General features: G+C 32.4%; 1 protein-coding gene across 2 annotated transcripts in view; it reads left to right on the top strand.

Moving 5' to 3' along the window:
- Positions 1 to 205: 205 nt before the first annotated feature.
- Positions 206 to 25,887, top strand: part of LOC124645648 (RNA pseudouridylate synthase domain-containing protein 2-like) — a 173,112-nt gene continuing 147,430 nt past the window's right edge. The window contains exon 1 of one of the 2 annotated variants that reach the window (XM_047185474.1): positions 206 to 472. The gene's annotated coding sequence lies outside the window, so the exon portion shown is untranslated. The remainder of the gene's footprint in view (positions 473 to 25,887) is intronic. The other variant, XM_047185473.1, reaches the window with a different exon arrangement.

Raw genomic sequence — 25,887 nt, 5'->3', positions numbered from 1 at the left:
TCCCAGTCTTCATAATGCAAAATACATCCCTATTCATTCCCAGCTTTGTACAAACTCGCCCCTTACCTCAAATTTTGCTTCACCCCCCTTGTAGGTACGGAAGCACGTGTATCGTTTATCCCGCTCTAACTAACACTATCTACGTATCTCTAGTCTCTCTCTCCCGCCAACGATCAGCGCACGCATTGCAGGTAGACTGATGATTCCAGCTCAGTCGTGTTCTGAACGTCGCGTGGGTGGCACGCTGTCGCGCACGCCGTATTTCCCGCGAAAATTTTACGTACGATTTAAAATCGCAATTTTCTAAGAAAATACGTTGATATCGCGTTCAGCTATTGCTAATGTTCAGTTGATGTGTGGCGTTGATTAATTTGTTTAAAATTGTACTGTGGTTTTAGAATTGTGTGCGGAACAACAGGAGCGGCCGAACGGATTAATCTATTTTATTTTTTTCGTGTTAAAACAATAAAAAGTGAGTACATGTTTTTGCTATTTCGTTAATCTGGCTATAAACAAGGTTACGGATTCTGAAAAATAGAATTCATTTTTTATCGCACATAAACATATTTGATAAGGAAAACTATAAATATAAGAAACTAGTTTCGATTTTTGTTTGCAATATAATTCGTATTATTTCTCGCAAAATATTTTATGTACTGTAAGTACTAGTTCGTATTGCAAATACGAACTAGTACTTACAGTACATATTACAGTAGTACATTCGATAAAATTTTCTTGAATTTCCAAATTCACCACAATCCCGTAAACGAGCCCACGATTCACCAATGTTTATTTTTTAAGCCCAAAAACATCAATGTATAATGACAGCAATAGAATATTCATTTGCGAACCCGAAAGTTTAGTTTATAAAATATTTACGCTATATCTCCGCGGGGTCGGTCGAAATTTGCGTTTCAGACTTAATAGGGATCGTAGGAAATACCTACCAAATGATTCCAAGTTACGGTTTTCAAATATATTCCGATTCCGCTGTATAATCGCATTATTTCAATACCAAAACTTTGAAGTTCCGTTGGCCGCCAATTCTTATTTGAATAATTTTGATTCCAAACTTAAACGTGTCTACTCCAACTGACGGATAATTTCATTTTGTTTTCATTCCATGTTCTATTTTCAAGTTTGAATCTTGTAAAATGGAATCTCAAGCTTCAATTGTCAGAATATAAAAAAATACGGTATTCTCTTGTTTTTCGCTAACAATTGTCTTTGTCCTCGTGTCATAATTATTTTAATTCTGTTCGTAATTTTTCTGGTGGGCTTAATGCCAAATTGTTTTTATTTTTTAACCAATGCAACGCAAATGTGTAATTATTCGCAATAATATAACAGTACTCTGCAATTTTGTGTAATTGGAGCGAGTATTTACGAAACGTAAACACAAGACAATTAATTCCAGATGTTTATTGATAAAACAATAGAAAGCTATGACATATCAGATTGTTTATGGTCATCATTAATTCTCGCTCAAGAAGCAGCGTCTATGTTGACAAAAATTCTCGTAAATATCACGGACTATTACTTACGACTCATGAAACTATCAAATTAAAATAATAATCCATGAAATTGTAAAATGTGGAATGAACACACGAAGAGAGTAGTGAATGATGATGCCAGGTGTCCAAAATTGGATCAAATTAGACTTGAGTCTAACAGACAGGTTCAGAAGAAGCAGTAATAATCTAAGTCTCCACATTTATTTCTAAGCTTATAAAATATGCAGCAAAAGAATCTCTATTCCATCTCGTCTAAATTCATTAGTATAATCAAACGTACTCTGAGCTTCTCGCCTTATTATGAATACCCGACGAAGCAATTTTTTCTTAGTATCTGCGAGTACTTCATTTCTATTCTCGTCCCCGGTTTGTTCACATTTTGTTATTAAAAAATAAACTGAAAACGTACTATCATGTGACTTTTCTCGTTTATTTACCTGAGTCGATTTTACAATGTGTGCTATGTTTATATGTTCGCCACATTGTGTAACTACGCTCGAATAGATTTCACACGTGGATCTGAGTGCAGCGTTTTTAGTTTCTATTCAAATGATTATGCAGACTTCAACCTTGGACGGTCCAATTATTTAATTCAACAATCAATCACATAGAAAATCTATTGGCGATTATTCAGAAGCATTTTAAATGCGATCGTTAACTTCACGAAAACGATACAAGCAAAAAATTGATTACGGAAACGTTGTTAACTGAGAACAAACCACATGTTGGTACGTTCAAATTCATTATACTATAAATAAGAATCGGTACGAGACCAGCAGACGGACAAAAAGACGAACTAAATAATACTAATGCATGCCTAACGATTGTCGCTTTGACTTGTAAAGTCGAACTAGAAACTCGGTCTATTTTGGACGCACATCCGACTGGTTCCCGACAGATAGTTGGCCGTCGCCAAACTTTCCGTATTTTATTTTTGTTTAAAAAAAAACATTCTTCTGCCACAAACCTTTTGTTACAGCATCGGTCTTTATATATTTTTTTAAATGTGTCCACGTTGCCAAGCTATAGTTAAATCGGAATTGTTCAAGAGATTTATAATATAATTTGTGAAGTACACAGCTGCTTTACCCATTACTATCTTGAAATACTAATGGTCTGGATAGCTCAACGCGTTTGTTAATGGTGTGATAATTAATCTATATGGAGCACGTTTGTCCCGGCTATTAACCGAGGCGCTGAAGAATTTGGGGGAACGAAACTCACAATGTTACAAGACTGCATGTTCTTAAAGCTTTCACGATGCATTTAAAATCTTTGTGGACGCTAGAAGCTAGAAAGAATTGAAACGCATTGTAGAAAAAATCGTTATTATTTCATGAATTGTTTTTCTTATCGGATTGTGTCAACAAAAGCTTTCCTAGATTATGTATTATAGTTCGGCCATTCAGAGAATGCGTTCCTGACACGTCGCGATTGAACTGACGACGTAACTTTGCAATGGCGTTGCAGTTACGATAAAAATATTTTTGCTGGTTGTTTACCGTTTTAACAATTGAGGAGCATTAAAACAACATTATTATATCAATAATCAATGAATGTTATTACGTCGTCAGTTCAATCGCGACGTGTCAGGAACGCATTCTCTGAATGGCCGAACTATAATTCTGAAAAAATATGATCCCTAAATCATGCTCATTCACCATTTATTTGTTATCCTAGCTCAAATTTGAATTGAACGCAATCGGAAAATAGCTTTCATTTTTATTGAATATTTGAAAAGTCCGAAACCTCTCATTCCTATACCATTTCACCCGTGACACAAATTCCGCAAACTAATTCACAGTTACGCAAAAAAAATATGGAATCGGAAACGCGGATTCTATTGAAGTATAAATTGGTTTAACCAAAACTGCAATATCGGTAGACTTTGAAAACGGCTTTACGAAGATAACTCTGGTTTCATCTATTTCCATCCAGACTTTGATGTATCATTGAAGTCGATCCAAACCGTTTCGGAAGTTACTTTTATTACATAAACAAAAAGCAAATTAAAGCTCAGATGTGAAAATATTTAACTTTGAAGTCGTAATATTATTAGTTTGAAATGTAAACCAAATACTGATTACGATGGATTGGGTGATTGATGGGAAAAATCAAATGTAGATTATAAATGTACGAAGGTGTCATTTGGTTCGCGTAATACAAGTGTCAAGAAAAATACACATGTGTTAGTTGAAGACAACATGGCATGTGAACATGATGTAGATATATGAAATAATGGACTTATAAAAGCAGACTCAAATAACGTTACTGTGTAGGAATTTGAATAAAAGGTAACAGGTAATATTATAAATGCTCCATTTACCTCCAGTAAAAATACAAACCAAAATGAAATTGCTGGCGGCGATCTTAGAATTTAAAGAATGCCTCGTGACCTCATTATGTTTGTAAGAGAAATAGGCACTCTTGATAACCATTTCAAAGAAACGTCCGTCAAAGATGATAGCACTTTTGTCTTTAAAACCAGTGTTTGAGTACCCTTCACGTTAGACAAAATAAAAATAGAGGATTATGAAAAGCGTTTGTTGGCCTGGCATATGTCAAATATTCTTTTTTTCGACCAGTCCAGTTGGAATTTGTTCAGGTCAATGCTTTTTCATTGAACAGATATTTTTTTTCAGTTGCTCGGAAACTAATTCAGCAATATCGTAGGCATCTAGATTTTTTCATTGGTCGTGTATTTTAAAATGTTTATTTGTATTGCTTTTTGTTGTTGTTGGTTGTAAAATCACGCTCGGTGTTTGCTTTATAATTTAACGAGGAACATTGGGTGAAACATACAACAAGACTTTGGTTTCCTTAATTATTTACGCAAATATTATAACAATGACAGATTTTGAGGAAAGACCTTTGACTTTCCTGTTAAGTCAAACAGTACATGACATCATTTTAAACCTAAATCGGTTACTAGTATTTAATGTCCTTACTAGACATTTAGTTGCGTATGAAAGTGGATGGATATAGAGGAAGAAGACGACCAACTAATTAGATAGATTGTGTGAAAGATATGGCTGCAAAGAGTGTTACTTGTGAGATGTCATCAGATGGAAAGAATGGAAAATTAACAGAAAGTATAGATGAAGAAGACATGCTGCGCCGACCCACACTAATAAATTGGGATAGAGGCAGGCGACTGATGATGAGGTAACAGTAACTGAAGATTGAAAGACATAAGTTGTATGAAGGTAATGTCAAATTCCAATCTCTTATCCAAAAACAGCGGATGATTCGGTTATTTTAATCCGCATTAACAGTCTACCTCTTCCATGTTGTGATGACCAGATTAATAATTTCCTTTCTCAATCGAGAATATTAATTCACTTCTATGATGTACGTTCTAAAACAAGTGATTATTATAAGATTTAATAACTTTTGATTTCCAATTAAACTTCTCACGCAATGTCAGCATGCTAGTCGTTGATATAACCCATTAAAGTCATAAGGTATAAGACCCTTAGGTTTATACGTTAATATATTTCTAGATTCATGTTAAGCTTCTTATAGGGCTGTCTTTTCAATTATTTGCTTAGTGTTTACGTTTAACGGTACTTGAGAATTATTTGCGTTATTAAAATCGTAATCGAGTTTATTAATAGTATTAAAATTTTCAGTATTGGCATTTTCATTTTTTATATTGTTGGTTGTATCTTGTATTCTTTCTATTTTACTAATGGTATCCACTTATTTGTTATCGGGAATCTCTTAAACTATAAATGCAATTGTTATACATTTTAGTGGATCCATATAAGTAAATATAAAATCGTCCCACAATGTACCTGCCTAGCAACAGCTATTTATAAATAGTAAATAAGTGATAGTGATGAATGATAGTTCCTTAAATTCATCATCAGCAAAACGTCATCACCTATAAGTTATCACGTCATAACTATTTAGAGTTATTCCATTAAAATTCATTAGCTATACATTTAAAATCCCGCCGCTGATTGTTATTCTAACACAATATTGTGTACTTTAAGCGTACCATGTTTATTTCAACGATCTATCACAATCTATAAACGTACAGTAGACTGCACATCAGTGATAATGTCATGCACCTTAACTCGATAGTAATAAGTACGATTTTCCTATTAAACTGTTACCACTGACCTGAAGTTGACTGTACGTCTACTGCGCGCACGCATTGAAAGTTGAAATGTTTATGAAATGGTCAGTTTTTTGAAATTTTTAGATTTTGTCTTGCTTCACCTTTACGTCTTTTGTTTTATTTATTACTTTTGTTTTTAATGATGATTGTTTTGGGATCAAATTCTAAAATTAAAGTTATTGGATTGTTATTTTTAGGACTTGGGTTTTTTGAATTGGTATTTGTAGTGACATTAAGATCTATTTTTAGAACCAATTTAACCCTTATATATTTCGCACCAATCGAATCATTATACCAACAGACGTAAGTGTAAATGTTGTTTATTATATTTTTCTGCACAATTTTTATTTTTATCTCGATCATTATCATATGTATGTTTTCAATTCTCATTATTACCAACACTATACTTAGTAACGTTACTCAGCGTGAATACAACACTGATGTTACTTTGACCTTCAACTATCAGCACGAATCATTCATTCACACATAATCCTACTTATCGAAGGCCTTGTAAAGAATAGATTAGCACTTAATCCAAACAAAAAAAATTATTATAGCTGTAACGAAAATTGTGATAAAAACGATTAAAGTATCAATTTTGTTTGATGGAGCGACTGTAGTTGTATGCAGTTCGATGACATCATAGGTTTTTTGCTGCGCGGATAATCTATATTTTTACTATATTTTTTATCCTTTACATATTGTATTTAGCATTATGTAGTAGACTTCCCGCTTAATATTCTGCCTAAAATCATTTATCAATATTTACGATACATAAAGAACTGTGTGCCTTGTACAAAGCTTAGAAAGAGTACTTACTTTATAAGGAGGAAAACATATCTCTGAATGTTTCACACAGACCACCAATTAAAGAAATACTCATCATCATTCCGTAATTCGACTGCCCTATCCCAATTTGTTATTAAAAGAGGGCGCGACATTTCTTCTTCTTCCATACTATCCTATCTAACATCTCACAAGGAACACTCTTAATTAACGAAACACTCTATTAAAAAAATAAAATGTTTTCACATCGATTCTTTTCCACAAAAACCTTAAACTATCTGCACTTATAAAGGTCTTAACACACGTGCTTTAAACACTAAACCATCTTCAGGGCAAGAGTTCGCCCGATGTTATCCGTGCTCGAAGTAACAGGTTACATCGCCCACGGTTGCCATAGTAACCTATTTAGAAACAAGTACTATAGAGGCTATTGTATGCAGCTGGGATCTTTGATCAACCTGTTTAGTACTTGGTACGAAGGGGATGACTTTGATTGTCTTGGTAACAGTATGGTGCAATGAAATACGCGTCTTAAACATTTGTATCTGTGGCTCAAGTTATTTTTAAAGTTCATCATCTGATTAGTCTTTTCCTACTATGTTGGGGTCGGCCTATGGTGGGTTTTTTCAGGGCAGTCTTTTTTTGACCTTCGAAAAGTGCTTGTGATTTATCAGCCTAATATGAATAAACGTTTTTAAGGATGAGTTTGCTTATAGTGACGTAATTTTTTCAAACAGCGTTATCATATGCAAGCCTTTATATAATAAAAGCGGATCAAATATGCTTGTCACAGCTATACTATTCATAAAATGATAAAAAACAACACAAAAGCTTCGTCTAAACCTGAGACCAACATAAATCTATAAAATAACTTTCGCAAAAAATCTCAGCTCTAACTTATTGAAATACTTTACAATGGACATACAATTTTCCATAAATATCTCTTTAGAAAATGGCGGACACTTTTGCTTACTCTCGCCTTTAACATCTTTATTTATAGCTCAATTATTAACATTATCTAGTGTAACAACAGCGACGAGTATTTCTTTATAATTTAATGCGTTTGAAGTTGTTAAGGCTGGTGTTCACTTGCGCGTGGAGTTAGAATCTGAAGGTTTTTCGGATCACTTTAAATAACTCTGCCGTTTTGAATTTGGTTGTAAGCGTCTTCAAGATGTTCAAAATGTACGAACACCATACTATAATGCGCGTACGAGATGTCAAATGTGTCAAAGGGGTAAAATTATTTGACGAAAATATGCGGACGAATTGAGAACCTCCTTTCCGGAAAGTCGGTTAAAAAGAGTAGTTGTAGTTTTAATTTTGTGGCAAAAATGTGCACCAACTCTCTGATCAAAATCATGCAGCAACTATTCATTTATTTAACAGTTTATGTTCACATAAAACACAAACAATAATATATTATAGAAAAATTGTACAATGGCAACTATCATTTTAAACATTTAATAATTTATTTGGTAAGAATATTCAAAATAGCCACGTCCAACATCCATTAAAATAAGTTGTTTAACTATCCATAGTTACACTATTTATTTTAAAACAAAGCTCTACAAATGGGTTCTGACATAGTACGTTCCAAAGTTAGTTTATTCGCCTGAAACTTTATTTACCTCGTACAAAAAGTGATTAAAAATTTTGGTTAGTAATATTAGTTTCAGCCGTTAAATAGTTTCGGCGATTAAAACTTACATGGGTGTCTGTAAACGGAGCGAGTAATAAAAACTTCGTTTCGTTGAATTTTAAATTCGTAATAATTTTTTTTTTTTTATTAAAGTTTTATGATTATAGCAAAAATTAAAATGATATACAACCTTATAAATGTGGCATTGCCTGTGGGATTTGTTTTAATGGCATTTTCTGTACTATTTAGTTTCAGTTGTTTATGAGAAATGGGTATGTATGATCGTTAAAATTAATACTAAATTAAATATTTATTTTAACTGTCTACGTGACTTTGTGCGTGTTAAAGGGCTTGCAGCTTATGTAAATTATAGCAGATTAACAATAAACATGTTTTCTCACTAAACATTGCTCATAAAACTGAGCTTTATTTCAAAATGTGTTTTATATCAAAATATCCAGTTACTGCGGCTGTCCCTCTTAGCGGCGTTTAAGAAAATAAGATGACACATTTTAGTGGCCCACATTAAATATAATTGCGTTGTGGTAAACAGATCCATACTAAATTCATTTCGAAGAAAGGCTCTTACAAATCTTATTACACTTAAATATTTTGTGTAAAAAAATATCTGTCTTTTGGTATTTGACTTTGATAAATCTACGAGTAATGGTAACAAATAGGTAACTTTATCCTACAACTTTAATATATAGGATTGCACTTTGAAAAATAAACTTAATCAAAGGATAAACATGGAAGATAAACTTCCCTGTCAACGTTTATTTTTTCTAATTTTCATTCAAGAATCTCGCTGCTAACAAACGAGTTTAGAAATAGTATATTACAAGCTATTTTTGCACCGCATAAGTTCTTGCTTGAAAAAAGTTCTTGCTAAGCCAGTTATGATTATAAGCAGGTGGTATACTAAAGTCCGTAGTTCGCACGCATGCACTAAGCTTAGGGTCTATTAATAAAATACCTATAAGGAGTTAAAAGAAACTATTCCATATATTATACGGACATTCTGAAATATTTTATCCAACGTGGTGGAATACCTTAAAGGGCATTTCCTTCGGTTAATTGGTCCTAGTCGCATACCGTTGTTGACGATAGAGATGGGACCTAACTAAAATGTTGCCTTATTTGAATATTATTCGATTTGAATTAAAAAACCGATGTTTCGAATGATTATGTTTAAACAAAAAACAATAAATTGTAGAAAAAATCTATTTAATAAATACAATTGCTATTGTTTTGTCATAACTCTATGTAAGACTGAATCTACATATGTAGGAAAATACAGTAAGCTTTGTAAATAAAATATGTACCAAGATGGAATGGAAAAATTCGACGTTGGTAACTTTAGACTTAACTATTCGAAAAACCAATAGTCTCCCCGATATTTTATTTATGTTTTAGTATATTTTTGTCACACTATTTTTGGTGTGTCCCAGCCTGTTTTAGTCTTTCAACTCTGTTAAACGGTTTAATGGATTATTAACCGACTTCCCAAAAAGGAGGAGGTTCTCAATTCGTCGGGATCTTTTTTTTTTTTTTTTTTTTTTTTTTTTTTTTTTTTTTTTTTTTTTTTATGTATGTTCACCGATTACTCAGAGACGCCTCGACCGATTTGCAAAATTTTTTTTTTGTTTGATAGGGTTTACCTCCCAGGTGGTCCCATAGTCACCAGGTCAGGATCTGATGATGGAAACCCTGAGAAATCGAGGGCAACTTTCGAAAATCGTAGGCATACGTAGGGTAAAAACTTGACACTAAGGCGCATGTCTGATAACACTATGCAATGGTGAAGGCTTGGAGCTGACCTGATGATGAAGACCAGAGAAGGTCGAGGGAACTTGAACAATGAATGTGTAAAAATCTACCTCGTGTTTGGGCTTATTTTGTTCGTATTGACGAGACCTTTGCAACAGTGAAGGTTTGAAGCTGACCTGATGATGGAGACCAGCGAAGGTCGAGGGAACTCGACAATTGAATATGTAAACTACCTCGTGCTTGGGCTTATATTGTTCGTATTGATGAGAACTTTCCACTGCGGATATGACATGCGGATAGTGACAACTATGCTTGTCACCGAAAAGCTAAAAATAAAAAACTTTTTACAAAAAAATAAAACCGACTCCCAAAAACACTGAAAAGCAAAAAAAAACTATTCTTAGGTGCATCGGCCTAGAAGTCGGTGGCGTTATAAACTTAGTTACATCCATTAGACACCGACTTCTAGGCCGATGCACCTAAGAATAGTTTTTTTTTGCTTTTCAGTGTTTTTGGGAGTCGGTTTTCTAAGATTTATTATGGAGAATGCTTAGAGCAAGTCTTAACTAGTAGTGCTTATGGTAAAGTAACTCTATTATGGTGTTTTAATACAAATGTAGCATGAGAAAATGGTAGTCTACATTTATAGTAGTATTATAAAGCTGAAGCGTAGGTTTTAATGTTCGTTTCTTTGGACTTAAGGAGATGAGCGGGAGAAAACTATGAACCAAGATGAAAAAATCTTTCGGTGTTAAATAGTCAACTTATCGAAGAACTAGTTCCCAAAGGACGCGGGTGAAACCACGGGGAGCAGCTAGTATTTTACAAAATGATGTTGACGTTAATTCTGCACACTCATTATGCTTTTAAAGACCAAATTAAAGCCTTTGTATGCATGTCAACTGATTATTTTTTGTCAGTATAATAACAGGATTGCATGTGGCTCCGTCCGTGGCATTTTATGCCGTGTCCATATTAATTAAGGGCACATTTTTCAATGACCGCTATGGCTCGTGAATGACCTGTTTTTTTGAGCTTGAAAGTTCAATCATGTGTCTGTCTGAGTATGACATGATGCTCAAAAATCTGGCAGTATTTTTTTTGCTACAACTGTTGAATTAAATAATATTTTGGAAAACATAGCTACGTATATTAGCACTCTTATATTTGTAAAACTTTCACTTTCATTTACTTAAAATAAATTAGGTACCTATTTCGGTTTCACAAAAAGTTTACATCGACTAACATTCAAAATGTCGACACACAATACCCCATCCCTAACCTGATAATAGTTTGCTCAGTGTTGCCAAGTAATAAATACACTTCTAAGTTGAATCGTATGTCTGTGTCTTTAGATCAGATCATTAATAATGGCGTTGATTCCAAAGACTAATTAGTTTGGCTTTATCTGTTTCGATTGTGCACACAGCTTTCATGCGCTTATCTTTATTTAAAACGAATAAAAGTGCTAGAAATAATGTTGATTTGTGGCTTAGTCTGTCTTTTATCTGTAAACTAGCGAGTATTTTAAATAAACTGATAATTTTGTGACACAACGCTACTAAATGACAGTTGACACATTTGACAGATACAAATGTCAACTGTAATGTGTCATGGCGCCCTTGCAGTTTGTGGGATTATGCAAGCATTGCATTAAATTATAATATAAATGAAAATTAAATTAGGGTTCAAATTCCTATATGAAACCGCTCTGTAATTTCTAATTCTCCTATTTCTTGTGTTAACGTTGGCAAAAGTTAATTTCAAAGGAATTTCAAGCGTTTGCATTGTCAACTTTTGAGATAATAAGAAATACGTTCCGAGATATTTTTCTTTTATTTAGGGCTGATTTTTCAATCATCAGTTAACTTTTATCTGAGGAATTAACAATGGCGGTTGGACATATTTTTCATACAAAAGCTGTCAAAACGTCAAACATATTCCTCAGATAAAAGTTATCTGGCGATTGAAAAACCAGCCCTTAATTTACTAAGAATTCGTTCAGAAGCTGGCTGTTTAGCATTCTAATTACGTAACTGATGATAATTACAATTGCTTTCATTTTCTTTGTTATACAACCAATTCTGTGCTTCTCATATTAATTTGAACGTTCTTTTTCTAGCTTTTTCATAAATTGAAGAAGTTATTTAATAACTTCATTCTTTCGACATATAAAAGTACGTAGGTCTTTTACTAGACAAATTAAGGTATAGGTACACCTTTTTTTTCTCGGGTCTCAAATAGGTACTTGCTAAAGAATGTGCAAGAACCCATTCTGCATCGTTCTAAAAAGTCTGTGATTTTACTTTCAAATGATCATGCTATGAAGGCATTAAAAGTAGATATTATACCGAACTATAAAATAGAGCAATTCTTATTCATAACACGATAGAATGTTTTCATTCAGTTCTGATATTTATTCATTGCTATTCAAAGTTTTATTTTTACTGTCTGTTTTTAAACACGGTCTAGATTATAGACATGTTTTATTTCACAAAGAATAATGTTATGTATTAGGAATACGTAAAGTGATAGTATTATTAAATATTGCGTGCTCGTTCTTTGTTAGACATGACTATCGACGGGAAGGTTTTCGTATGTTTGTATCGAATTGATTATCGTTTCAATAAACTCATCTGGATAGGTCGGCTTCCAGTCTAACCGAGTGCAGCTAAGTACCAGTATTTTACAAGGAGCGACTGCCTATATGGCCCCCTCAACCCAGTTACCTGGGCAACCTAATACCCCTAGGCAAGACTGATTGTCAGATTTACTGGATTGACTAACCGTAACGACTGTCAAAGATGTTCAGTGATGGTTTTAATAAAACTATAACTGTGAAACAGATAAACAGTAGCCGTCATTAACTGTTTAAAATGTGGTTTGCAAATAAACATAATTATATTATAAACTGGTATGTTTATATCTTAGAAATAGAAAGTATTTATAATTTAATTTTCAGTAACTGGTTAGATATTAGATCCAATTTTTTAATTTAAATGATTATGACTACATCCATGAAAGTTAACGATTTGATAGAATGCAGTTTTTCAACAACAACAACTGTATATTATGATTATCTTACAATAAATAAATTAAGCGGCTGGTTAAATATTTACTAAATGCATATAATACTTAAGTAACAGCCAATTCATCGACATACTCTTCGATAGACCGGTTTACCCGACTGCGTCACAAAAGATGACAATGTTTATATCGGCTTCATTATCGTGACCACACGCGACGCTATTGTTTTCTTTGAACTTTTATTACAAACTAACTATAAAAACAATATTAAAATTAATAAGATACATCGTAAAAACTACCCGCAAGCCGTGTTTTGAAAACCGTGACTGCTAACCTTTATATTATATAATTCTTTTGTCAAACATTGCCGCTTTGTTAAGCTTATTTAAATTGATAAAAAATATTGTAGCACTTAGAAAGGTCATGGTGTATGGGGGTTTTAATCAGTAACTAATAAATATTGATACACTAGCTGGTGCCCGCGACTTCGTCTGCGCAGGTTTAGTATTTCGAACAATATGTTTACAAATTGTAGCCTATGTGTTATTCTGATGTATAAGCTATATTATTGTAAAGTTTCATTAAAATCCATTCAGTAGTTTTTGCGTGAAAGAGTAACAAACATCCTTACATCCATACATACAAACTTTCGCGTTTATAATATTAGTAGGATTGACGATTTAGTTAGAAAATGGGTAGGATTTAATCTATTGAACAGATGCATTGAGTATGACTTAGTGGTCAGTTGCTTCGGCAGTCAAACTGCGTCACGCGAGACGCAGTTTGACTGCCGAAGCTCTTACCTGACACTTGAATTGATATTTAACTTCAAGTACTGATACTTTGTGTCCTCAAAAGGACACCCGTATATAGTTCGGGGCATCTAGCGATAGCAGTAGTTTGAGTTATGACTCAAAGTAAAATATATTATAGTCTGGTTTTCCAATTTTGATATACGCAGCCATCTACTATCTCAAAAATAGCCTGTAAGCAGATTTTAATTACTTTTTATGATCTAGAATAATTCCAACCCTCTTCAATAAAATTTATATTATTTTACGCACCATTGTCTTTAATTTTAATATTCAGCAAAAACAGCAGTCGAGCTGTAAAAATACTATAAAAACTCTCTCAGTCTACTTAATATTAATTTATTGTTTATTTTGATATTGCATCGTAAGTCTGATTCAATTAATTTTACGACACGTCTCAAGTTTATTTACATCCATAGCGAATCATAATATTTTCTTTCGTTCTTGTTTGTATTAATCAGTTTATTGTAAACTGGCATCTGTCCGCGGTATTGCTTGCTTACTATCAAATGGGTTAATTGTCAATCCACGGTGCAATTGGTCGTCTTCACTACAATAACACCTAATGACAGATTTCAATAACTTACTTATTTATTTATTTATTTATTTAACAGCTTATGTACACACACAGAATACAGAGAAGAAGAAAAATAGAACAGATAGTACAACTATACTTCTATCCAAATTTTTGCTTACTATAGATATGTATTAGACATTGCTTAAACGTAGCTATCGTCAAAATTGAATTGTGGCCGCAATGAAGCAACGATTTGAATAAGATAAATATCAGTAGTTTTCATAGAAGACAATATAACATGATTTCGCCCAAATATCTTATGTCCAACTGCCACCATTTCAATCAGAAAACGTACTCACAGACTTACTCTAGCATTTATAATATTAGATTGCTAGCATTTACAATATTAGTACACCTTTAAGAACTTTAAGAACGTTTTACAATGTGCATAAAGTATTTTAAATAAATAAATAAATAAACTTACTTATCTCCGATGAAAGATGGATGATTTCCCGCTAAGATTAAGGCTAGAACTAACAGCCGGATAGATTTATCTAGATTATGAAGATAGGTACACGATTTGCTGTATGTAGTCGCCATATTGAAATATTATTAGAAATATTACTGTATTTTTTTCACTATCATCAACAGTTCTTGGTTAGATGAAGTTAACAGGCTAGGCAGAAAATCCCTACTGTAATATTATAAATGCGAAAGTAACTCTGTCTGTATGTCTGTCTTTCTGTTACGCTTTCACGTCTAAACCACTGAACAGATTTTAATAAAATTTGGTACAGAGACAGAGTTGACCTTGAGAAAGAACAGGATAGTTTTATCCCGGACTTTTGAAGAATTCTCTTGGAAACGCGATATAACCGAACTCTACGCGGGCGATGCCGCGGGCGGAAGCTAGTGATGTTATAATTTTAGCCTAGTTACAAACCTTAGACTTTTTTTATGTTTTTTTTTTGTTACAATTAAATTACGCAGGGCTACAAACGACCTGCCAGATTTTCAAACATTAAAAAAATATTCATGCTACTTTTCTTTTTTCTAAAATACTAGACACACAGACAAATCGAAAACAGTTGTCAAGATGTAAAATAGGCGATAAATAAAATTAATCGTTTCTCATCGAATATTTTTTTGTGTCTAGTTTTTATTTTATACATAGGTTAGATATCTATTATAGCTAGTTTTATGAGATTTGTTCGTTGTATTTATTAGAGTAGAATTTTTGTTTTTTTTTTCCAATGTACACCTTTTTAAAATTACTTGGGACTTTATTAGTATTGAGACGGGAATTATTGGCAATCATATTAATTTAAGATTTTAAGAATGATTTAGGATTATATTTTTTGCTGTTAATCGTCATAGAATATTAAAAAGAGTTATAGTAATAATAAATATTTGCAACACCTGAAAAAAACCGTTAAGCTATCCTTAACATTAATTTATTAAAATTTCAATAAAATACCAAGTACCTAAATATATATTTTGAGATTGAGACATGTGTGGTTTTCATTATTTGATCAATATTTTGTTATTATGTTGTTAGTTTTTATTTTAAATAAAGATTGTATTATGTCTGACAAACTCCAGAATTTACACAATTTCAATGTTACCCTACATACATAGAAACATATATAATATATCATACACTATCCTACCTGTTTACATAGCGTTTGAATTTATATCCCAACGTTGTAGCTTTGTGCACAAACAGTGGATCTTGGGTGATTTAAAACATAGCATGTCATAATGTATGGCACGTTGGTCACGGTAATTCTGCTTGCTACTGGTTTTCACAACGATTTTAATGCTGTTAGGTGGACTAGAATAGGCATGATGACAAATTTTTAAATTCCTTTGTATGATGTAGGTATACGTCTATTTTATATGAAAAATTATTAATTTTAAGAAAATGCGAAGTTTTTTTATCAAATTAATTGCATTCTTCTCTGTCCACTTTGAATCCGGCGCGAAAACGCTTGTCAGTGTCATGTCGTCACTTGTGACGTCACGACTGAAATTACAAGACGCAAGTAAACAACGCTCGTGCAATAATTAAGTTTTTTGTGTTATTAAATATGAATTCGAAAGGGCATAGGTGCTGTGGGGTCCCCCAGTGTAAGAACACATCCAAAACAACTCCTGATAAGTATTTGTGTACGTTCCTCACAATAAAAAAATACGAAACAAGTGGCTTAAACTTGCAAGGCGAGATTCAAAAGCAATATTGCCCAGGGTACTACTTTATTTTTGTGAAGATTACTTTGATGTAAGTTATTACATAGTTCTCTAGATTCTAGCATAGTTTATAATGTAAATAACTATTTCGAGGTTAGGTTTCATCTCTCATTGTTTTTTAATTAAACTAGTATACTTACATGGAAGTTTTAACATTTCTAAATTCAGCTGAACAAAAATCTTTATTTGATGCCAAAAACTTTCCCAGCATTATGATATCAATTCTAGGCAAGTAAGCGCTGTTTGCCTTGATAAATCCGGGCTCCATAACTCGTGTTATAAACAATTAATTAATTAAAAACAAAGATCGCAGTGGAAGTTCACAATAACGAAATGTGACTTTTGCGCGCTTTCGCGCGAGTTGTTTTGAGAAATGACGTCACGAGCTCTGATTGGTGTTCAAGATATCATGGCGGATTGCCTTATTTCGTAATTTTATTTTATAAAAATACATATTAATCACATTATTAATAAAGAAAACAATGCGCTTTTTATATTCCAAGCTTCAAGTTTAATTTAATAAATATATTATTTTAATGATTTTTGATTACTGTCATCATGCCTATTCTATTTGAATTTGAGCTCATCTTTTACTTGAATAAGCTGATATTTTTTCTTGTATAATCAGGGCTATGTTATCACGAATAAGGCCGTAAAGTAAATAATTTGGCTTTGTTTTTTAAAAAATATGATCTAAAAGTAGATTTTACCTTCACACAGTTCTTCCGCAAAGATGTATCTCAGAAAAACTCAACGTATATTATTAATACTTCAAGTCTAAAATTTCACAACAAATAATAAACTACTCCAATTTTAAAAAGTCGAAAGATTTATAAGTTTCACTCAACACGTACTCTCATATTTATAAAATATGCCTAGTTTTATAGAAAAACTTATAAATGTGTCGAATCTTATAATTTAATTAAAAAATTTTAACGTCTTATTTTTTCGATACAAATTGTTACGTGAGATTTGTAATTTAATTTCAACTTGTTTTTAATTGCTCGTCCTATATACCTTCTCACGCGATCGACAGGTATTTTAATGCATTCGACATTATTTCCTAATTGTTTTATCATTATTTAAGCAATTAGTTGAGGAGCAATTATGTCGCCTCTTTCGAATATATCGTTAATTGACGTCTTTAAATTGTCTTTAAATTATCTTGTTTTACTTTAGAAGTGTCAGACTAATGTAAGATGTAACAACTTTTGTTGGCAGTTTGAGTGCATTTTTGTTTAAGTAATTTATTTTATCGTCATATTTTATTGCTTTGCATTTTGTATTTATTTCATGTCTTTGTGGAATAGTTGAAAATTAATCTGACAAAATGCAAGTTTTCCACAGAAACTGTCCCATACTGTAAATGGTTGCAAAACCACAGCTCCATCAATAAATTACGTATTTCAACAAAAAATCTCAAAAAAAGAAAACGAAATTTGTCAAACAGAGTCCTTGTTTGACAAACACAGCGCACTTGTTTAACGAGTGACCTGTCAAACATATTCGTTTGTCAGACTTGTTGACAAACGTAAAGTGAAACAGGCAATAAAGATGATTCATTTGTTTATCTTTTGTTTGTAATGAAGTGGTTGTAGTAAGGGTGCGTGGTGTAAACTTTTTTGAAGAGGGGTTAAATAGTAATTATTTATTTCAAATATTTAAATACGTTGTCCAGTTGCTATTTTGTGTGATTATAATGAAAACCTCTTGCTAAAATATATTTTATTAACAATTTATTCGCATTTAATTAGATATTAGATACCGTGATGAGACCTACTACTCGTAGATGTACCTATCGTCAATATTCTTACATTTGAATGTCATTTGGGGCACTACAAACCTGACCTTATTGAAGGACTTTACCAAAAAAGGTCATAGTATGTCCTTGTGACTGGTCATTGCAGTCATTGCAGTGTGAACATTGACACTACATTGTTGAAGCAACTCATTCAAAAACTTTACCTACCCAGCAGTGAAGCAAAATATCTCAACTTCCTATCGATATTTATTTAACATTTCACGTGTAATTACTTTGAATATACTAAAACAAATACATTAGTACTATAACATCAAACATTCAGCATCTGGTTTATAATATGCGCAAGCGCATAGGACGTCAGCAACGCGTCGGAATACGTCACGGACGCTAATGAGTTTCCAATTTGTTTACTTTTTCTTTGATATTCAGTTATTCTATTTATTTTGGCTCATAGACGATTTTTAAGTGTTTCGGTCTAGTTTTCATTGAATAATTTTAGATCGGCAATTAATGGAAATATCTTTTGCTGAAGCCGAAAATCTAGAACAACCGTGTGATTGATTTTAGACTGATTGAGTTTAGCCAATTTACAGTAACTGTTCATGTTTAAAATTAACTGACGTTGATAAATTTCTCATTATTATTTAAACCTAAATAAAATAAAGTATTTGACTTTGATTTAAGCCTCAAAAATTCGTGCTAAGAAAAACTTTTCTTCACATCTTTCTTTAAAGATTAAGACACGATTTTAAAAAGATACTTAGGTCCTTTTAAATAAATAGGTATTAAAAACCGTTGTAGACACGCCACTTTTCTACATTATCACTTTTACATCGGAATTTGTAGGGTCAGCAAAGGAATTGTACACATTAACATTAATACATGTCGCTTTTAATACATACGACTATGTTATCGTAATGAGAAAACCTCAATCTTTGTAATTCGCTTGTTTGTCTTTACGTGTGTTGAAAAGTATTGTACATAATTCTTCATGAAAGAAAAATAAAACAACTTCATGCTTGTTTTTATCTCTATAACACCTGGCTGGTTATAATCACATTTTACATCAGATATTTAATATTTTAAAGAAGATAGGTTATAATATATTTGACTAATTTAAAGTTCATCATTATCATCATCTCAGCTATAGGATGTCCACTGCTGAACATAGGCCTCCCCCTTAGATCTCCACAGATACCTGTTGGAGGTGACCTGCATCCAGCGTCTTCCGGCAACCTTTATAAGGTCGTCTTTCCACCTTGTTGGTGGACAGACGACGGTTGAGAACTGTACCTACACAGAAATAACCCAGGAAACAAATACTCCCATAGAAAGTCGATATTTATAACTTCATTATTTTGATGATACAAATAAAAATATCTCCCGAACAAAAAAAACTGCTAAAGACTTTGTTCCACTTAGTCCCCCTTGTTTTGTACCTTGCGTGATATTTCGTCGGCACCATTTAAAAGAAATATAACGCCTGGAAATGACACCTCATTTAATTATATCTTTGAATATGAGATAAAGGACGCACTTTTTTTTTGGTCTTCTAATTCTCACACATTTTTATACTATTTACTTTTTGCAACATACCTATATTAACCAGTATATTAATGTATTTAATTTAATGTGAATAGGTACGACACATCCGAAATATTCCCTTTATTCGTTTCCAGTCTTATTGAAACCGTAAATCGTTTATAATTAGGTAACCTCTACCTACTATTTTTCATTTCAATGCAGATAATTGCTTGTCTACGCAACTGTAAATTTTGTACAGAAAAAAAAAATTGTGACATGGCAGTAATACTCGTAATCACCATTCACGCATGAAACCACAAAAACGCCATTTCGACCTTCGCTTATCTTTGAAACGACATCATTACTGTAGGGTCAAAGGTCACAGGTTTTTCTTCAAAATATTACATTTTGACCTTTCATATTTCTTTGAATGCATAATCCCTATTCATAGTATTCATGCAAGACACTGTAAAGGATTACATTTGTAGATGCTATTCGATGTTGTTATGAATATCTATGCTCATATTTTTGAGAAAATATTTTTTGTTTGTTTATTTGTATCCTAAAGGCTACGAAACTACACTTCATATTGCTGCGATTGTTTAAATAAAATCCGACAGCATTTCCCTCTAAAACGGTAATGGAACTACGATATTTGCATTTACATGCTTTTTTGCAATAAACGAACATCGAAATACCATTATATTTGTATTTTACGTTCAAATATATATTTAGAGGTGTGTTAGGAATCTTGTGTTATCGTTGTTTGAGGTTATTCAAACACCTTCTAATACTATAATATTCATTTAAAACGTTTTTTATTTTATTTCAAGCCTCAATATACGGTAATAAGATCTACATAAATGCAGTTAAATGCTATCATGCGCGTCCTTGCATATATATTTACATATTTGTATCATTTATTAAAATACAAAAACCACCCATGTGCAAATAAGTGGTACGGAATTTTATTCATTTCTTATCGATAATACATTTCGCACTTGTTTTTAGTATAACGTCTTATGATACGGTAATAAAATAAATTTTTATACAACGTTATTGGCTAACACGATAAGAATCGTAAATATTGCGAAAATCGAATTAGTTTAATCTGACAGTATTTATTGTGTTTTTTTAAAAACCGTGACAAGTTTTTTCTTGGTCATTTGAATGTAATAAGGCTGGATTATTTGCTTGGTATTTTAAGATTTTACTGTTTATTACTTTGTACTTGAAACCTATAAATTATTTTTTATCTGCGTCAATTGAATATGAAAATATTAACTTTGGATGGACTGATTTGTATCACATATTTAAATCAATTGGCGATTTTTGCGCATACTGAGCCAGTTCATAATGTAAACTCTTTATAATGTTTACTCAATTTATGTCATACTAGAAAAGTCACTTAATCTGTTTTTTTTTTACAAAATAGAAAACAACGTCAACACATTTCACTTACCTCATTTATAACAAACCATTTAAAAACAACTTATCAACACTTTTTCACTTAGTCCATTTATAAAAAAACAATTTACACAAATGCGAGCCACTTCCAGTACTCGCAACTGTGTGTAGTGGCCATTTCGCGACATTATGCCACTATTTGGGTCACCGGCGCAGTCTGCGATGACACAGGGTGCGCTTTATTGTTCACCTACCCTACATTATGTACCTTTGCTACATTTTGTGATATTTTTGCTTTTTTTACGGCTTGTTCCCATTTACTCCAAAACTGTTAGCAAAGTTTTCATATATCTTTTACACTTAGATTAAAAATTTTGTAGAACTAAATTAATTAATTAAAATATACTAGCGACCTGCACCCGGTTTCGCACGGGTGCTGGATGTTATTAACATACAAACCTTCCTTTTCAATTGCTCTATCTATAAAAAATCGCATCAAAATCCGTTGCGTAGTTTTAAAGATTTAAGCGCACATAGGGAAATAGGGACAGAGAAAGCGACTTTGATTTATGCTATGTAGTGATATAACTTTAAATACCCAAAAAATCAGCAAAATATCGCAGTAGGGAGAGGAATTTGTGGAGCAGGTGGGAACAAGCCTTTTTTACGTCCGAACTTCACTAATGGACGATATGTGGGTCAAGATTTTTTTTGTTAGAACTTTTATGATCGCCGACCTTTTTACGGGTTGCGGAATAAATCGGCTGTCGGTTTTAGTTTTTATTGTGATTGGCGTGGTGAATGTCGGTGAAGATGGGTATTTTTAGAAAATGCTTGTTGTGATCTTAGCGGTGTTTTCTTATTGATAGAGTTTGTTTTTGTCTTTTGTTCTCGTCTATGTCAAGTTTTTGCCAAGTAATAGTTTTAAGGGAGACATTTTTTATCCTATGACGATTGCGAATTTCGTGTAGTATTAACCAGCATTTGACATACTGTAGGTCGTAGAAGATTCTAGAGTGAAAAACATACATGCAACTGAAAATTAGGTTTTTTAGTATCTCAAGTGTATAATTCTCAATCATAAAATTACAGAATAAAAATAAAGATAGGCCCTTAATCTTACGTCTTATATCGTGATAAATGTTCGATATAAATCTTATTTATTAGCAAAGTCAAATACAGGTTGTTTTGATCCCCATTAACGATGTGCAATTTATCATTTGCTTCGGGCAATGGGCTCTTTTGGTGATCTATAGCTAAGTTGTGGTCCAAAGGGCTTATTATTTTGAGTTCAGGTAGGGGTCACTGGCTGAGAAGTTTTGGGGTCTTCTGAATGAATTATTTATACTATCCAATCTTCTTGAGATCAATCAGCTTTTTTGGAAGAGTTTGCGTAAATAGTGTAGTCAGATTTATTTCAGTTACCTACATTATGTGTTTTATTTTATAAAGTTAGATGAAATATCTTTTAATTTGTTTTGGTATCTTCTTACTTTTTATTTAATTATACTATATTGCACTTATATTTTATATTTTTATATTTTCATACATATTTCAGATGATTTTTGATTATTGTTGATGTATAAAGACTAGCTTAACTCAGATATGAGTTCTCTTACCGCAAACCTTAGAGTGATAGAGTTTTATTATTTCTTTAGATTCCACAATTATTTCGTTGGAAATCTAATTTTTAGAACTAATTAGATAATGGCCTTTTTAGATTTCGTGCAAGTATTTTTCTAAAGATCCCACTAGTTATAATAATCCTCGCTTTTTAACTACAGCATGTTTCAAATGTATTTTATTTTTCCGACGTGCTTGGAACAGATGTTTTAAAAATGAAAACCTCGTTTACATTTGGGCTTGACTAGTTTTTAATATTTAAATCTGTTGTTTTAGTTCTATTTAGAACTTAACTTACTATTTATTTTTGCTGCTCATTTTATTTCTTGAATATCTTATTACATTAGAATTAGCTTTACTTTTGTTAGAACTTTATTGTTTTGAAAAATAATTCTCGTTGAGAAAAAAACGTAGTAAATGTAGTTTTAATAAGCTTAATTTTTATTTTCTTTCGGTCATTTGATTTAATTTCAGGTCAAATATTCAAATTTTCTAATCTATTTAACATTTTTATTAAGAAACAAGTAATATTAGTATAATAGTGTAATATTTTAATATTTTTTTGTACTCTTCATAGTCATCTTTTAATTGTTTTTTTTAGATTTAACATTACTGCAAGTCATATCCTGAATAACTATCGATTCTCACAAAAATATTCAGTCTGCTTACTCCTATTATACTTGTCATGCACTTATTACTTGCCGACTTGCATTTAAGGATGAGACAAGATCACACGGTGTCCGACGTTTCTGAAGCGTGACCGACACACTGCGCGACTCTGTCGGTCAGGGTCAGGTCCGACGGGTTCAAACGGACACACCCTGTGTTTTCGAAATGAGTATATTTGGATAGTTATTTTGGAATGAAATGAGGCGGCGAACAATGACCATGTTACAATTTTGATACCTATTTATAATCTATGAGCTGTTTCCATGCACTTTCACCCGTGTCCCGTATAAACTAATGCCCGTACAGGGACATAATATTGCCTATGCTACTCTGGAATAGTCTAGCGGTTTCGGAGCCTTTATGGTACGAACAAACAAACAAATCTTTCTTCTTTTAAATGTATTAAGTATTTAATTTTCTTACACCAATTCCCTTCCCTGTCAAGTTTCCCTTTAGATTCGATTCTACAACCAAAAAGGTTGCAACACACCTCATTTCCATTATACACATACTACAGCAATATACAGCATTGTGCTTCGCATTTCGCATTCATCCAGTTAATATGATGAAGCGGCCAAAACCCGGTATATTTCTTACAATCCCAGATTAGCGTGGCAATGTTCCTATATTATTAGACGGTAGTTAGTTGGTACTGGCGGGAAGCCAATCAATACGATTGTATTATGTTTTTATGTTAACTACGTATGTATTAGGTAAAGGTAAAATATGTACTTGGTAACGTCTGTCTGTTACCCTTTACCTTCGTATAAAAAATATTTAAAAACACCTACTTCAAAAATATACTAAAATTTTCATAAATTTGGCAAATACTAAGCTGAAAACCGTGACAAAATCGGTTCAGCCAAACATAAGAAAATTGCGCACAAACATAGGTGTGTAGACGAACATACAGGTCAAACTGAAAACCTCATTATTTGAAATTGGTAAAAAATGTCTAAATTATAAGCTTACAAATCAAACTGCTGAAAAACAATTGAGCAACGATTTATTTTCAATATAATCAAAATCGTGGTAGAAATGAAACTAAAGAAAGAAACGCCCAAATAATTAAACTTGGCAGCCCTATTCTCAAGCAATTTCAGTCGCATTTCAATCGCGTGATATAAACATAATTATTTAATATACCTACTGAAACTTATATATATATATATATACCTACATAATCATCAACTTCTTGTATTCCCTCGTATTATTTATTGTAATCCAAAGGAAATTATATTTACTGGCCACAAAACGTGTTTGTATGTTATGAAATTATTTATTGAATTCAGGCGAGCACTAATTTAGAAACGCGGACACGTGCAAGACCTACATTTGTAGTAATTTGTACATTTAATGAGTTTCCTATTGGTGTATTAAATCTTCTGTAATGTATGTTACAACTGTTATGTAAATATACCCATACTTAGTTAATTAACCTGATTTATTGTTAAAAAGACATCTCTTCTTGAGACAAAAAAATATGAACATATTGGTCACAAAATCTCAATTTAAGTATTGGGTATTGCAATCTATAAGAATAATCCTATACAAGCGCCGCTCGTTTAAGAGCCATTGTATATAAAAATCGCATGAGAAACTAGTCAATAAAATAAATACGTTTTCTTTCTGTCTAGTACTTACCAAGTTTCGAATCCTCAGTTTTAAATAATATATTGATCGGACTGTTAATCGAACCCGGTGCCATCTCTTCGGCAGTCCGGTATGGTGACCATTGCGCCAACGAGGTCTTCAAAAACGTTGAGGTTAAAAAAGCGACATTCATAATATTCATTACAATATTTAAATACTAGCAATGCGGTAGTGCAATAATGATCTAGGGCCGACGCACGAATCTGCGTCTATTAAAATACGTCAAAACGTCTGCGTATATCAACTTGTCAGAATCGCCTAACGACCATTTATGAGCTGATGACAAACGGTTGTAGACTATCTACATATATTCTAGAACACAGTATCGAGATCTATACTATCCTACTAATATCATAATATGAAAATTTGTGGGAATGTATGAATGTATGTTTGTTATTCTTTCACGCAAAAACGGCTGGACCGATTCGGTTGTTTGGTGTGTATTCTAAGACTACACATTCTAAATCGGTAGAGCAGTCGGCTGACTTATATGTTTCTATTCTACGTAACATTTGCAAGCACAAATTGGAATGTTTAAAAGATATTATACCAAACAAATACACTTTCTGTAATACCTACTGGCCTCTCAAGTAAACCAATGTACAGGAAAAAAATAACTAAATGTATGTCCTTATGACATACCGCAGATTACTACTGGTTCTTCGTGACTCGAAAATACCTATTTTATAATACACAACATGCAACTTGACACGTATCGTTTATTTTCCATAGTTCACTTTATTATGAAAAATAATTTCACAATAAAAGTTTTACTCGGATTATCTTCATAGAGCAGACAAAAAAC

This window comes from Helicoverpa zea, chromosome 3 (assembly GCF_022581195.2).
Source record: "Helicoverpa zea isolate HzStark_Cry1AcR chromosome 3, ilHelZeax1.1, whole genome shotgun sequence".
NCBI classification, from domain to species: Eukaryota; Metazoa; Arthropoda; class Insecta; order Lepidoptera; family Noctuidae; genus Helicoverpa; species Helicoverpa zea.
The sequence above is the reverse complement of the archived record's forward strand: the minus strand, read 5'-3'. Positions and strand labels throughout refer to the sequence as shown.